Source organism: Schistocerca piceifrons, chromosome 9 (genome assembly GCF_021461385.2).
Source record: "Schistocerca piceifrons isolate TAMUIC-IGC-003096 chromosome 9, iqSchPice1.1, whole genome shotgun sequence".
In the NCBI taxonomy this organism is placed as follows: domain Eukaryota; kingdom Metazoa; phylum Arthropoda; class Insecta; order Orthoptera; family Acrididae; genus Schistocerca; species Schistocerca piceifrons.
Genome location: NC_060146.1, coordinates 165,601,884 through 165,614,505, shown reverse-complemented (window position 1 = coordinate 165,614,505; position 12,622 = coordinate 165,601,884). Strand labels below are relative to the sequence as shown.

General features: G+C 41.8%; 2 non-coding genes across 2 annotated transcripts; one reads left to right on the top strand and one right to left on the bottom strand.

The window, feature by feature from the left end:
- Positions 1 to 9,616: 9,616 nt before the first annotated feature.
- Trnal-caa lies at positions 9,617 to 9,691 on the bottom strand. Its single transcript has one exon. It is a non-coding gene; the product is annotated as a tRNA-Leu (tRNA).
- Positions 9,692 to 10,052: 361 nt separating this feature from the next.
- On the top strand, positions 10,053 to 10,127 carry Trnas-cga. Its single transcript has one exon. It is a non-coding gene; the product is annotated as a tRNA-Ser (tRNA).
- Positions 10,128 to 12,622: the final 2,495 nt, after the last annotated feature.

Below are 12,622 nucleotides of genomic sequence, written 5' to 3'. Positions count from 1 at the left end.
ATGAATATGATCAACAAGTGTGAACGCTACTACTAATTAAATTATCTAATTCACAGTCAGTGTTTAATAAGTTGTCAGCAATTATTTCTACTTATTTATGCCTACTCACTGCTGTATGTCCATTGTGTATGAGTTGATAAGAGCGCATGATTATCACAACGTGAATACATAAGTGATGTTCCAGTGACTTTAAAGCTTAGGAACTGTAATTTCTGTTGATGACACGAGCATAATAATAAATTTTACCACACACAGCTCAGATGATAGCTGAACAGGCCTGCAACAGGTACACAGCAAACAGCTCAAGTCTGTGAGAGTGCAACATTCAGATTTTGCACTCTCACATTACATATTTAGACACATAATAACCTCACTGTTTTATGTCTGCTTCTTCAACAACACAGATTTTATTGAGCACAACTTATTTACAATTAAATCACAGAAAGTAATAATTCCTAACTCTTCTGGAAATATGTGGGACAAATGATTTCTGGAGATTGGTACATCACATTCAATACATTACTCTGAACATTTCTCAAGTATTGCGCATCCCCATGCTGGAGAACTCTGTTTGTCTAACTCAGACACACTGAGATACAAATCACACTCTTGGTGTACTCACATACTGCCAGTTCATTCACTGAAAACACAACTGTCAACTGAATGGTGACTGAAATGTGCTGCATTATGCTGACAGGCAAATCTGTGCACAACAAAATCTAAATCACAATCCTAGAGAAAACTGCATAGAGCTGTTCTGTCAGCAATAGACACACTGTAGCTCACTTTAAACATCAGTCTGTCACAGCACCTGAGGCTGTAGCAGTCCATGGCAGCCCTCCAATCTGCTGTGGGTGTCTCCCTATGTGACCTGGCACTGGTGGATATATCCTTCCACACTGTGCCTTGTGACCACACCAAACATAAGCATAATTAAATCAAGCGACCCACAAATATATCTGGAGGGATTATGAGAGTGCACCCCCTCGAATCAGTCTGCAGGACCAGAAATGTCCCGGCCAGAGCAGGTGAGGACGAGATCGACACTGTCTGCTGTGAATGCTGGGGTGTAGCTTCAGATGCTGCCAGTAGTAGAGGAGCTGCTCCTAGGTTCGGCACCACCAGAGAGAAAGTAGATGACCGCAGTTCTGACTCGTGGCCTGACTCTGGTTCTGGAGAAGACCGAGATCAGATTTGCCACTGGCTGAGGTGCATCCACCTCACCAACCAGGTCCACATCTGTAAAGCTGATGGCACATAAAATGCCCTCTGCCACACACTGTTGGGTGGCTTGCGGAGTATAAATGTAGATGTAGATGCAAACAATAGATTACATGTTTACTGTTGTCAGTCCTCTAGATTGCTGAGGCTTGCTGCCCTCACTGGTGTGGCAGATCTGGAGTCACAGCTAGCCATAGGTGGTGCAAATGGATCTGCTTCAAGAGCCTGCAAAGGATGTCTTAAGGTGTGGCCACTGGGACCAGCTCATGGGTGGTGAGGTAGCCATATATCCAGCAAGGGCGTATATCTAAATGTGCACCTCCTTACAAGGTGTGGCTGCTTCATCTTGTACTGATGGAGGCTACTTTTAATAAAAAACAATAAGGGTATCCAAGTGAGAGTTCCGCTGGGCTTCGATCATTGATCAGCGTCATCCAGTGTAGGAGAAAAAAGGAAAGCAGTGCAGAATTGATAGGCTTATATGCTAATAATTTTTCTGCACAAAGTTTTCAGACATGCCATTAGAGGCAGGCTGAAACAAAGATGAAGTAGCATGCTCGATTCCTTTTTTAGCAGAAAACCGTTGAAAACCATTGGAAGCACACTGCAGTCCATTTTCAGTGACCACCAGCTCATGGAGCCCCTCCAGCAGGGAAAATAATGGTCAGCATCTTAGTGATAGTCTCCATCATCGTTTGCTACATTCTGTTGATGTACAGCAAATTAGGATATGCCTCTGTTACACTCTAACACAATGCCACACAGAATGGAACCTCAATGTCCACATGCACCCAATCACACAGGTGGTATGCTTGGGGCAGTGTCAGGTTGCTGCACAGACAAGTTCAGCATCACTGAGCTGTTGATGCAATACCCTCATTGACCAGTGGCGAATAAACATCTTGTTATATCAGATTCTTGGTTCAAATGGTTCAAATGGCTCAGAGCACTATGGGACTTAAATTCTGAGGTCATCAGTCCCCTAGAACTTAGAACTACTTAAACCTAACTAACCTAAGGACATCACACACATCCATGCCCGAGGCAGGATTCGAACCTGCGACCGTAGCGGCCGCGCGGTTCCAGACTGTAGCGCCTAGAACCACTCAGCCACTCCTGCCGACCTATATCAGATTCTTCATTCTCACAATGGCCTAATGGGACTAACGCACTACCTGAAATATATGGGAGCACAGAACCTCCAGAATCACCACTTGACACTGACAGTCAACTTGATTCAATAATGGGGCACCTTTGAGAGACTGAAGGGTGCAGCATCATGATAAGACATGACAAAGTTCTTGGGAGGCTATGAAAGAAAGGGGCTGCAGCCAGCCAGTTTGTATAAACTGACAAACCAGTCTCAAAGCGACATCTCTGGAATTGATGGGAAAGTCTTCCATCAGTTCTTGCAATTGTGAAGCAGTGTGAAAGCAGACAGTCTATTGCCTGTCAAATTCCTTACTGAGACTCTTACCAAAGCATAATGACATGTCTGCATCCATGTGCTGGCCCAATGTATGATAATGAATAGAGGATTGGTAATTTGATAAGAAACTAATCCAGCATTGTAAGCTCTGAGATGCCTATTTAGGTAACTTTGAATTAGGGCCAAGTATAGCCAACAACAGCTTACAATCTGTGACAATATTAAGTTTGAAACTTGAAACTTCCTGGCAGATTAAAACTGTGTGCCGGACCGAGACTCGAACTCAGGACCTTTGCCTTTTGTGGGCAAGTGCTCTACCGACTGAGCTACCCAAGCATGACTCACACCCCATCCTCACAGCTTTACTTCTGCCAGTACCTCGTCATTCTGGAATATTAAGTTTGTTGCCACACAGGAAAATGCAGAACTTCTGGATTCTGAAGATAATTGACAATGTATCTTTCTCTGACTGGAAATAGACCTCCAAGTCTACCTGTGAACTACTTTCTTGTGCCACAGTGAGCATCTTAGAGGTGAACACCACAGGCTGTTATAAACCATTCAGGTACTCATCTGGCAGAATGGCCCTGACGGCATAGGGTGATGCATCTGTGTCAAGCAATGGACGTGAATGAGTCTAATACAAGGTCAGATGAGATGCAGTTTGGAGACATTTCATCAGCTTAAGAAACTCTCAGCAACTATCTGCAGAACACTGCAAAGGGACCTCTTTACTACACAGTCAGTTCAATGGATGGACCATTGTTGGAATTTGGGGAATAAATCAGGCATAACAGGTAACATTGCCCATTAAAACCTGCAGGCCCATTTGCTGACATTGAGCTAAGGCCTTCATGGGTAAAGATATATTAAATAACACACAGCTGCAGGAGGGAACATTTTTTCAAGCTCACCTGAACCCAGCTTTGAAAGAACAGAAAATACTACCAACATCCAGATAATTCATGCATTGTACAATGTAGTTTATTTGTATCAGCACACTCGTATGTTGATGGTGCAGCCAGCTCTGACAAACATCTGCTATGTGACCCTGCTGAAAACACTGCTGACAAACAGTATAATGTAAGCAACTACATCTAACATGTAGAGAGAAACAATCAGGACAACTGGGACATTTGTAAACATTTCACTGAAGCTAGGGGGAAAAACTTTTATGATACTAGGTTTGGTTTCTGTTTGATTGACTGGGAACTGCTCCACTGCCATCTGGAATGTGTAACATTTTTGCAATTTCATTATCAGATGGGCTAGACCACATCACATTTTCCACCTGAGATGACAGTTCTGTTATCTCACTGTCTGAAATTGATAAGCTGAGCTGCTTGAGCAGTTTCAAAAGCTCTAGCAATACACAAAACTTCAGCTAATGAAGGATCTGACTGCTGTAGCATTTTATCATGTGCTTCATTGCTCACTGCTGATCTAATCACTATGTCACATATTAACAACAGTGCACATGAAAGTTCATAAGAACACATAAACTTGCATTTCCTACTCAGGCCTTGTTCTCATGATCCATGATGTGTAAATGCCTGACAGTGGCTTATGATGTTGAACAACCTGTAAATGAGTGGCCAGCAAATGCCTTTAGGTGGCAAACATTCACTTAAAAGGGAGTGAATAGTGGTGAGGGGCCACACTGTCTGATGAATTTTTGCACAAGGTAATAGTGCTGTGAGTTTGTAGGTACTAGAAATGCACTCAATGATTCTTGCCAGTAAATAAAGTGCTATGCATTTATGATATGCCACCTGGTCATTTTGAGCTTCACTGTACAGCTGGAAAGCAAGTATTGCTCAAAGCCATTGTAGATGTGCTGGATCTTCAGCTTGTGTACATGCTCATTCTATGCTTGACCTGTTGTTTCCAGAGCCTGAGAAATGAATGGCTCATCATGGGTGAAATGCTCAGCAAAGCAGCTGTACATGCCCTGTTCCAGCAAAGGGTGGATTGTAGTTGTAAGTCTGCTTCCTCAATTACACAGATTTGATTAGGCACAACTTATTTATTAGCTTGGTGTACAAGTCTGTGGTGTTTTTGTTTTGCATGTTGATATACCAGTTGTTACAGAATTATTTATCTATTGTCATTCTTTATTTTTAGACCACTGTTGCTATTTGAGTCATTGCATATTGTAACTTTGTCATTTGGAGTTAGTGAGTGGAGCTGTGGACACTAGAAAATTGAGTGCTAAGTGCAGAAATCTGATCATTTCTGATGTATTCTTCTGTTTGACTTCAGTGTAGGAGTGAAAGCAGAGGAGACAGCCAGGAAATTTGCGCCTTGTATGGGGATAATGTCATTTGGCAGAGAATAGCAAGAAAATGGTCTTCTCATTTTGAAAAAATTGTTCTGGCATTAGTTACTTTCCACTCACTCACTCACTCACTGGTAATACTGGACTTGAGAGTCCATTACTGCAGCAATGTATGTTCGCCATGTGTCCCTGTCTTGGGCTATTTCCTTCCATTTACCTTCAATACCTAGGCTCCTCAAATCAGCCTTCACATTGTCTTCCCATCTACACCTTGGTCTCCCCACAGGACGTTTTCCCTCTAAGTGTCCTACCAGTGCTCTGCGTGCTGCCCTGCCCTCATCCATTCGAGCTACGTGACCCACCCATCGCAGCCTACATGATTTAATAATACTGATTATGTCAGGGCTTGAATAGAGTTCATGAACCTCTTCGTCATGCAGTTTTCACCACTCTCCGCTAATGTCATCCCTTTTTGCTCCAAAAATTTTCCTCAAAATTTTGTTTTCAAATACTGGAAACGGCTTTTCATTTTGCACAGTGAGAGACCAAGTCTCACACCCATACAGCGTAACTGGTAGAATAATAGTTTTGTATATTTTAATCTTTAAATTCGTAGACAATATCAGTGAAGAAAGTAATCTATTCAGTGAGAAGTAGCATGCATTTTCCGCCCATAAATCTCTTCTTCAGTTCGGATTCAATCTCATTTCTCGAAGTGATGTCCACTCCTAGATACTTAAATGTGTTCACTTTCTCAAACTGCATGTCTCCAACTCTTAACATTTCCTGATCTACTGCCGTTGGCATTCTAGTAGTAACCAGATATTTAGTTTTGTCTTCACTTATCCTTAGACCTACATCTTTACTAGCCTTGATTAACGCATTTGCATTTGCTGTTAGAGATTCTTTCCTATTGTTAATGATGTTTAGATCATCTGAATACCCTAATATCTTAATATTTCCATTTAACTCCACACTCTCTGAATTATCTGCTGCCATTTCATCTTCAGAAAAACCTCCGGGGTTTGATGAAGATCATTTAAATGCATTAATATACAATGATCCACATCAGTGTGCTCGAGAACTGGCAGATATGATGAATGTGATCCATCATGTTTACTAAATGCCATGAACTTATGCACCAACTCAGTGCAATTAAATCACAAAAAGTAATACTTCCTGACTCTTCTGGAAATATACAACACACAAGACTGAAGATAGATACCTCATGATCAGTGCAATGCTCTGAATGTTTGTTGAATAAGTCACATATCTGTGCTGGAGAAGAAGGTTTGTTTCGATGAGGAAACATACGGATATGACCCATCCTCTTGGTGCACCAGTTCACTAAAAACTTAACAGCCAGTTGAACAGTTACTGAACAGTTCCGCATTAGGTGGATAGGCAATTCTGTCCATTAGCCAAACATTGTTGGCACATAACAATGATGTCCAAATCACACTCATGGAGACAATCATACAGTGGAGGGATATCATCAAAAGATACATCAGAGAAATTGCTGTAAGCATCATCTGAATGACAAGTGAGGCTGTGACAGTCCATGACAGCTCTTAAATCTGCCACAGGTGTTTTGCTGCATGATCTGAGGCCTGCAGATGAATCCTTGTGCACCACACGTAGTGAACTTGCTAGATGTATGCATTTTGAAGATCCAGCAATACATCCGAGAGGATTACAAGACTCAGTTCACGAATCCACTCCCACAACACTAAGTCAAAAGTACTCGAACATGGGCATTAAAAGCTTGAAATGTGCTGTACAATGTCAATAAAATGATTTGAGATGAATTACAAATTTGATTTTTATATACTCCTATTAGACATGGTTATGGTATATTTTGTTGTGCCTATCTGCAACTCAGTATCTCCACTATATGGTGAGTATTCTCAAAGTTTTGATAGTCAAAAAAATGGATGTGATTTTTTAATTTTGGTAAAACCTTTCCCGTAAGGGAGAGAACCCAGAGAAAGCCTAAGTTCACTTTCTTCTGATATCACCTAAGTCCGTAAGTCTCCTCATAATGATCTGATTGAACCATTATGAAAGAAGGCAAAAGTTTACAACCTGCAATAGGAGAAAAGCTTCTTTGTAAAGTAAGCTAGTATTCAAATCATAAAGCCATTAGATTCCTGTTTCACTTTCATATATTCTACTCTAATTGCTAGTTATGTATTTTAAAAGTTAGTTGTCCCATTTAGAATAGATAATTTGGTTTCATTCATCAACTGATCTATAAAATACAGTAAATGCATTAAACTAAAAAAATAATAATTATTATACCAAGAGAATGTTACTTGCAGGTGAAATGGTTTCAAACTACAGAAGCATAATTTTCATTTCTTTTTAATGCTTGTGATATGTTATTTCTGTATCTTGGAACATAATGTTTTCGACTGGATTGAGGGTTCCATTTTAAGAACAATATTTCAATGAGTGGGCTAGTTGTCAAAGTAATGTACATTATAATAGAATCACCAACAAAGTTGGATGCCCTAAAATAAACATTTCATCAACTAAACTGGTAAATCCTCATGAAATGTATTTTAGTGCTTCAAATGGTGTACTGTGATGCTGGAATTTTAAATGCACCTTTTACATTGGTTCCATTTTTTCTAGTTGATCTTCCAACACTTCCTAGATTCACTGAATGATTAATAGCACCGAGAGACACAATCTGCAAAATAAAAACATTGAGTTAATGTATACTAAATAGAGTTGTACATAACACCAAGCAAAAACACACTACACTATTTTACTTAAAAACTGCAGTTCCTTTATAAAACTCTCTCTCTCTCTCTCTCTCTCTCTCCCACACACACACACACACACACACACACACACACACACACACACACACACACACACACACACACACACAATGATTAGGTCTGGTTCCATGTTTTAATGATTAGTATTTGTCTCATCTTGTGTTCAGAGAGAATCATGTATGATATCAATGATTCACAATTGCAATCAGTCAACTAATACAAAGAATTTGCAAGGTTATGAATGGAATGCTCACATAGAAGCTATCATACACGAAGCAGGTGAAACTGTAGGATACTGGATAAACTGGAGTCAGCCTAAAAAGGAGATTGTGACCCATCGACATCTATGTCTACATCTACATCTACATCTACATCTACTTAGACACTCCACAAGCCACTGCATGACGTGTGACGGAGGGTGCCCTGTAGCACTACTGATCATTTCCTTTCCTGTTCCACTCACAAACTGAGCGAGGGAAAAACAACTATCTACATGTCTCTGTATGAACCCTAATTTCTCATATATTATCTTCATGGTCCTCATGTGCAATGTATGTTGGTGGCAGTAGAACTGTGCGGCAGTCAGCTTCAAATGCCAGTTCTCTAAATTTTCTCAATAGTGTTTCTCCCAAAGAATATCACCTTCCCTCCAGGGATTTCCATTCGAGTTGCCGAAGTATCTATCTAACACTTACATGTTAGTCTAACCTACAGGTAACAAACCTAGCTGCCTGCCTCTGAACTGCTTCAATGTCTTCCTTCAAACCGACTCGGTGCAGATCCCAAACACTCGAGCAGCACTCAAGAATAGGTCACCATCAGTGCCCTATATGCTCTCCTTTACAGGTGAACCCCTCTTTCCTAAAATTCTTCCAATGAACCAAAGTCGATCATTTGCCTTCCCTAACACAGTTCTCATGTGCTTGTTCCACATCATATTGCTTTGCCCTCTGCCAGGCACTTAAATGTGATTTGCAGAGTATCCATGTAGATGTAGAATATGCCCAGATATTTAAACAATTTGACTGTCTGAAGCATGACACTAGTAATTTTGTATCCAAACATTACAGGTTTGATCTTCCAACTCATCTGCATTAATTTACATTTTCCCACATTTAGGGTTGGCTACCATTCATCATACCAACTGGAAATTTTGTCTGAGTTGTCTTGCATCTTCCTACATTCACTCAACTTTAGACACCTTACCTTACACTGTGCCATCATGAGGAAAAAAACCTCGGATTGCTGCCCACCCTCACCACCAAATCATTTATGTATATAGAGAACAGCAGTGGTCCTTTCAGAATTACCTGGGGTACTCCTGATGATATCCTTGTCTCTGATGAGCATTCGTCATCAAGGATAACATATTGGGTTCTATTATTAAGAAATCTTCTAGCCACTCACATATCTGTGAACTTATTCCATACACTCGTACCTTCGTTAACAGCCTGCAATGGGGCACCGTGTCAAATGTTTTACAGAAATCTAGAAATATGGAATCCTTGAATATTACTCAAATGCATAGAACCCATGCCACTAGGACTATCAGAGGATAGTGAACATACGCAAAGAAGAGCAACAAGAATGGTCAAAAGGTTCATTTGACCCACAGAAGAGCATTACAGAGATTCTGAAAAACCAGAAGTGGCAGACATTTGAAGTAGACACAACGTCCTATGAAAGTTAACTTACAAAGTTTTATGAACTAGTGTTAAATGAGTGGTCTAGCAGCCCACTATGTATCACTCCATTAGGGACAGCAAAGACAAAACTGGACTAATTAATACATGCACAGAGGCATTCAAGTATTATACACCATGGCAGTATCTCCAGTGGACTTTGAAAATTCATCCAAATTCTACCTTGGCATGAAACTTTCTGGCAGATTAAAACTGTGTGCCGGGCCGAGACTCGAACTCGGGACCTTTGCCTTTTGCGGGCAAGTGCTCTACCAACTGAGCTACCCAAGCACAACTCACGCCCCGTCCTCACAGCTTTACTTCTGCCAGTACCTCATCTCCTACCTTCCAAACTTTACAAAAGCTCTCCTGCGAACCTTGCAGAACTAGCACTCCTGAAAGAAAGGATATAGCGGAGACATGGCTTAGCCACAGCCTGGGGGATGTTTCCAGAATGAGATTTTCACTCTGCAGTGGAGTGTGCGCTGATATGAAACTTCCTGGCAGATTAAAACTGTGTGCCGGGCCGAGACTCGAACTCGGGATCTTTGCCTTTTAGGGGCAAGTGGTTCGCAGGAGAGCTTCTGTAAAGTTTGGAAGGTAGGAGTTGAGGTACTGGCAGAAGTAAAGCTGTGAGGAGGGGGCGTGAGTCGTGCTTGGGTAGCTCAGTTGGTAGAGCACTTGCCCACGAAAGGCAAAGGTCCTGAGTTCGAGTCTCAGCCCGGCACACAGTTTTAATCTGCCAGGAAGTTTCATATCAGCTCACATTCCGCTGCAGAGTGAAAATCTCATTCTGGTCTACCTTGGCAGTTCCTGAAAGCCAAGCCACTTGCATCAGTGATCAGTAGAATGCCAGCTTGGGGTAAATGTTGAGTGAGTTGTGGCAAACATGGAAGCTATGACAGCACAGGAGAATGACTGAGTGCTCAGATCTGCAAGTGAAGCATAATAATATCATGAAATCTGAAGGTACTGTCATGTTAGTAACAAAGCAGTGTTTCGTAAGGAAGGCAAGGTACAACGCGACACTTAGTATTCATTTGTTGTGTGAGAACTGTCAGTGAGGAAGAACCAGGACACACAAAGTTACAGCCATCCCCACCACCACACAGTGCACATGAAGAACCAAACTAATACCCCACCCTTCTTAACAATGGGCTGATTGCTGAGAGCTGATTATCAACTGTCCAGCGCATGGTCACAGCCCTTGTGTTGCAGCTAGCGAGTGAGAAGGGTGGAGGTTGACCCTCAGGATGCCTAAGTTCAACTGATTATCTATGGAACCATGAGTCTGCCTGGAAGGATTCTGCTGCCGCCAGCTGTGCTGCCAACTACCAAGGTGCCACTGATGAGGCACATTGGCTGCCATCATTCTACATTTTTGCTGGAAGCTTTACCTGCATCTCCTAGATACTGTCTGTCATCCACCTTCTAGAATGGGGGCACTGCTGCTGCTCATCTCATTCCTGTGGCAGGTACTGATGCTGCCGGTTCCTGTTTCCTAAACAGGAGCTGAGAGCTGACTCCTGCAAGCCAGAAAGTACTTCATGGACCTGGGGCGAGACACCTGAGTGCAAATCTTTGATGTCCACGAGAGCAGTGTGGTGACTGATATGCAGAGCTGGAGGTGACTGGATTCTGTGGTCGATGGCTGCCCATGATGTAGCAGCCACCACCTCAAACAGTGCTGTGCTGTGATAATGTAAGATAAGCACAAGCGTGAATTCTGCTGTTGATGAGACACTACTCCACTGGTGTGGCTGTGACAGACAATCCTGTATTACTGCCCAATAAATGTGTTATTGTCAACAATGTTTTCTTGGCACTTTCAAGCATAATTAGGATCTCAGTAATGCATACTACTTGGCTCTCTTCTGATGACTGTAGGTATCTGTAACCAGACCCCTACATAAGCAATTGTTCTTCCTGCACTTTTTACATGAGTGCTGCAAGGAAAATTCTTAATAACTGGCACAAGGGGAAGTGCCCTCTGCCATTCATTTCACAGTCATGTACAGAGTATGGATGGACATGTACAATTGTATGTGATGCTTCCCTGACTTTCCTTGAATGGTACAACAATGACGGTGATGATTTCTTAAGCCAAATCGTTATGGGCGATGAGATGAAACATGGGTGGCCTACATCACACCAGAATCAAGGCAACAGTCCATGGAAGTTGAGCAAGGGCATCGTTTTGCTGCAAGACACTGCCAGTCCGCATGTGGCGAATCAGACCAAAGATCTCATCACATCATTTTAATGGGAAACTCTAGATCATCCTCCATACAGCCCCGATCTTGTGTCCAGTGACTACCACCTGTTCCTGCACTTGAAGAAACACCTGGGCAGTCAGCATCTTCAAGACGATGACAAAGTCAAAACAGTGGTGATGCAGTGGTTAACAAGTCAAGTGGCAGACTTCTATGAGGAGGGTATTCAAAAACTGGTGCAACGTTATGACAAATGCCTCAGTATTGACGGAAATTATGTAGAAAAGTAGATTAAGGTACAGGCTTTCATGTAAAAATAAAATTACTATCTTAGCATGCCTTTTTGAATTTCAGAATGGTACTTACTTAAAAAACACGCCTCATAGTTAAGGAAAACAAATCAAATCTTCTTTGAGATCCATCTTATGACTGATCATGTGCACTGATGGAAGGTGTTTGTGCAGTCTGGTTGATGGACAGGGTCAAAAAAGTGCACAAAATTTCCAACAGATGGTACTTCATATAATACAAAAGCAATCATTAACATTATAATTGATTATTAGCAAAGATAGTGTTCTTTATAACAAATGCCCAACATGTCAGCCGTCATTCATCAACCATACCTGTGGCTGAGGGACAACGTTGTGAACAGTACTGTACAGCATATCAAGAAGTACACTGAGATATTAGCATCCCAAATGAGGTGAGACTTCAGATAACCCCATAACCAATAACAACAGAGACTGAGGTCTGTGGACCTGGGAGGCCAAGCTCAGCACAGAACCCCCACCAAACAATGAGAACAAGAGATATTTCACATGTGTAGCAATATGGGATGGGGTGCTATCCTCCATAAAAGTTGTAACTTCCCACAGATGTTTATCACCCAGGCTAGGGATGATACAATTCTGTAACATATCAGCAACTTCACACCCATCACACTGACAGTTTGGAAAGCAGCACCTTGCATTTCCTCAATGAAAAAGGGTCTAATCATGTCTGGTATGGTA